At 35.6% G+C, this 3,483-nt stretch overlaps 1 protein-coding gene and 1 pseudogene across 1 annotated transcript in view; one reads left to right on the top strand and one right to left on the bottom strand.

Annotated features, from left to right (window-relative positions):
• Positions 1-3,483, top strand: part of ITGA2 (integrin, alpha 2 (CD49B, alpha 2 subunit of VLA-2 receptor)) — a 173,208-nt gene that overhangs the window by 147,469 nt on the left and 22,256 nt on the right. The gene's annotated exons all lie outside the window — the stretch shown is intronic.
• LOC102833917 overlaps positions 990-3,483 on the bottom strand; it is a 3,477-nt pseudogene continuing 983 nt past the window's right edge.

The following is a 3,483-nucleotide window of genomic DNA, read 5'->3' as shown; positions in this document are numbered from 1 at the left end:
TGGACAAACAAGTGTCCTTGTTTAGAGTGGTCAAACATCTCCTGGTAGCTATTTCAGATTTACTGGCATTAGGAACATTCTTTCCTCCTTTACTCCACTAAGATAGCTAGCAGAATTCTGGGTTTCTTCTGAGGACATTCATGTTCCCCCAAAATACATACTTTAATTTGTGTTCATTAGTAGCTAGAGAGTCTGTGAGAGTGATTATGGTACATTTTGCACCCAGCAATTATAGTAGACACAGAAGGATGGCTTCAAAAATTTGTGGGGAAATGGAATTAAAAGATGAAATTTCTCCATGAACTTTTTGAAGTGTTCTTGTATAATTAGTATGTCAATTTTTTCCTGGAGACCACTTCTATTTGAGAAGGTTACCATGTGCATACAAATACAGATTTTTTTAAATTGTGCTAGGTGTTTGTTATTGTTAAATGCCCTTGAGTTGGTCTGACTCTTAGCAATCTACACAGGGTTTCATAGGCTTTAAATCTTTGTAGTATCAGAAAGCCTCATCTTTCTCCCATGGAAGGCTGATGGGCTCAAACTGCTAACCTTTGGTTTGCAGTCCAGTGCTAATCATACAAAGCCACCAGGCTCCCAGTCATGCTAGGTAGTACTTAAAAAATATTTTAAAATCAATTTCTATGGGCTATTTTTGTTGTTATGTGATGGCAAGTCAGTTCCAATGCATAGCAATACTGTACAGTTTTCTGAAGTTTGTAAATTTTTGTGAGAGCAGAAAGCCTTGTCTTTTTCCTGTGGATTAATTGGCTGTCTTGAACCACTGACCTTGTGGTTCATAGTCCAGTGCTTATCCTATAGAGTCACCATGCTCTTTTATTGGCTATTGGTAAGCAATTATCAATGTAAAGATTGTTATCATTAACATAAAGTAAAATTAATTTGTGAAAGAATAACGATTTGATAAGAGTATTGCAGAATGTAAAATAATAAAAATAATCCCTTCTGTACCCTAAGTTAATACCATTTCATTCTAATTCTTTCCAGGATTGCAACCCTGAAATTTGTGATTAAAAAAATATTTAAAAGTATTAATAAAATAGCATTATTTTACTCTTTAATGTTTTCCATAGTAAGTGTTATTAATAAATATACTTGCTGTTATTAGGTACTGTCAAGTCAATTCTGACTTTATAGCCTTTCCATGGAGCAGCTGGTGGGTTTGAACTGTTGACCTTGAAGTTAGCAGTCCAGAGCTTATCCTATGGCACCACACCAGGACTCCAATAAGTATACTAAGTGAGAACAGTTATATAAAGAGTTTAATGCCTGTTAACCCATTTAATACCACATCAATTCCAACTTCAGAATATTATTATTTCTGTGGTCTATGGATGATATTTAAAATATTTAAAACATTTAACCACAACATGAATGGTTTAAAATTAAGAAAGGTATGTGGCAAGGTTGTATTCTTTCACTATACTTATCCATCCTGTATGCTGAGCAAATAATCTGAGAAGCTGGGACATATGAAGAAAAATGTGGCATCAGGTTTGGAAGAAGAAGACTCATTAACATCCTGCGATATTCAGATGATTGCTGTAAGTGAGGAGGACTTAAAATATTTACTGATGAAGATCAAAGAGCACAGCTTTTGGTATGGATTACATCTCAATGAAAAGAAAACAAAAATCCTCACCCCTGGACCAATAAACAACATTCTTATCAATGGAGAAATGATTGAAGTTGTTAAGAACTTCATTCTTCTTGGATCAACTATCAACACTCATGGAAGCAGCAGACAAGAAATGACATGATGTATTGCATTAGGTAAATCTGCTGTACGAGACCTTTTTAAAGCGTTGAAGAGCAAAGATGTCAACTTGAGGACTCAGTATTTTCAATAACCTCATATGCATTAGAAAGCTGAACAGTGAATAAGGAAGACCACAGAAAACTTGATGCATTTGAGTTGTGGTGTTGGAGGAGAATATTGAATGTGTCATGGGCTGGCAAAAAGAACCAACAGATCTGTCTTGGAAGAAGTGCAGCCAGAGTGTTCCATGGAAGCCAGGATAGCCAAACTTTGCCTCTCATATTTGGAACATATTGTCAGGAGGGACCAGCCACTTTAAAAGGATATCATGTTTGGTAAGGTGGAGGGTCAGAGAAAAAGAGGAAGACCCCCAACGGGATGGATTGGCAGAGTAGTAGCATCAATGGGCTCAAGCGTGGCAACAATTGTGAGGTTGGCCCAGGACTGGGCAGTGTTTCGTTGTGTTGTGCATAGGGTCGCTGTAAGTCAGTAGCAACTCGATGGCACCTAACAACAACAAAAACAGGACCTGAGTGGAATCCTACATGTAAGGAATGGGTTGGGATAAAACAAAAAAACAAAAACCTATGCAGGCCAATAGTTTATAAGATTGTTCACCCATTTAAGCCAGCTGGTCCTAAATTGCAACATCTCTAAACAGCTTATTAGAATCTTTCCAGCAAGGTCTTAGACATTCCATGAATCATGACCTTTCAATCAATAAAACACAGGGATTTCAACTTTCTGTAAAGGAATGGTTCTCTAAAAGGATCAAATGCCCATTTATCTAAACCGTATTTGGCTTATTTAAACACACTAATATTTGTCCAGTTTTCTTAGCTTCGTAGGGAGTTTTTAGTAGAGGTAAGATTTCCCACTCTCGGAATTTTGCAAATAAACAGTTTCGATGGTATGACTGTATCCATATGGATTTTGCTATGATGCTTCTGCTTCAAGTTGTCCAATTAATTACTGAATCATTTATTTGATTTGAAAGCTTATGGCTTACTTTTTTTTTTTTTTCAATTTTACTTAAGATCTATTTCTTGAGCTGTTCAGAATGAAAGTATCTCTGAAACAATGCAGACTTACCCATAGTTGTGAATGCCAGTTTTACTTAGAAGAGTTTTGTTTTTGGAGAATACAAAATCAAATCATGGTGGCAGAGATGGGGACATGGAGAGAGGCAGTAGCTGAGAACTCTAGATTCATGGAAAGAGAGGGACTAAGAACTGGTGGCCAAGAGGCAGATTTGCAGAGTGTGCCATTTGGTGGTTTAAATTATTATATATGCATGTTGGGTTTTTTGGTTTTTTTTTTAAAGAGAGCTAAAATGAATAGAGAGAAATACTATTAACTGACGGTACATGGAGAGGATTATAATCATTGTAATGAAACAAAGTACATGATTTGTTGAATGTAAAACTAATGCTCTGCACTGATAACTTTCACTCAGTTCACAATAAAAACTTTTTTAAAAAGTGAAAAAAAAAAATTGAATACGTTTACATAGGTATTTATATTTACATACACCCAAAAACACCCCAAAATCCAGAATGGTCCTTAGGTATATATTTATGGGTTAAACACAACTTCTTATTCAGTATTGACTAAGTAAAACTTCCCAACATTTAGAAAAGTTATTCTCTAATACAGAGGAAAAATATACCACAGTATCCAATGTTCTTCTCTGGTAAATGAAA

This window comes from Chrysochloris asiatica, unplaced genomic scaffold (genome assembly GCF_000296735.1).
Source record: "Chrysochloris asiatica unplaced genomic scaffold, ChrAsi1.0 scaffold00082, whole genome shotgun sequence".
Taxonomy (NCBI): domain Eukaryota; kingdom Metazoa; phylum Chordata; class Mammalia; order Afrosoricida; family Chrysochloridae; genus Chrysochloris; species Chrysochloris asiatica.
The sequence above is the reverse complement of the archived record's forward strand: the minus strand, read 5'-3'. Positions and strand labels throughout refer to the sequence as shown.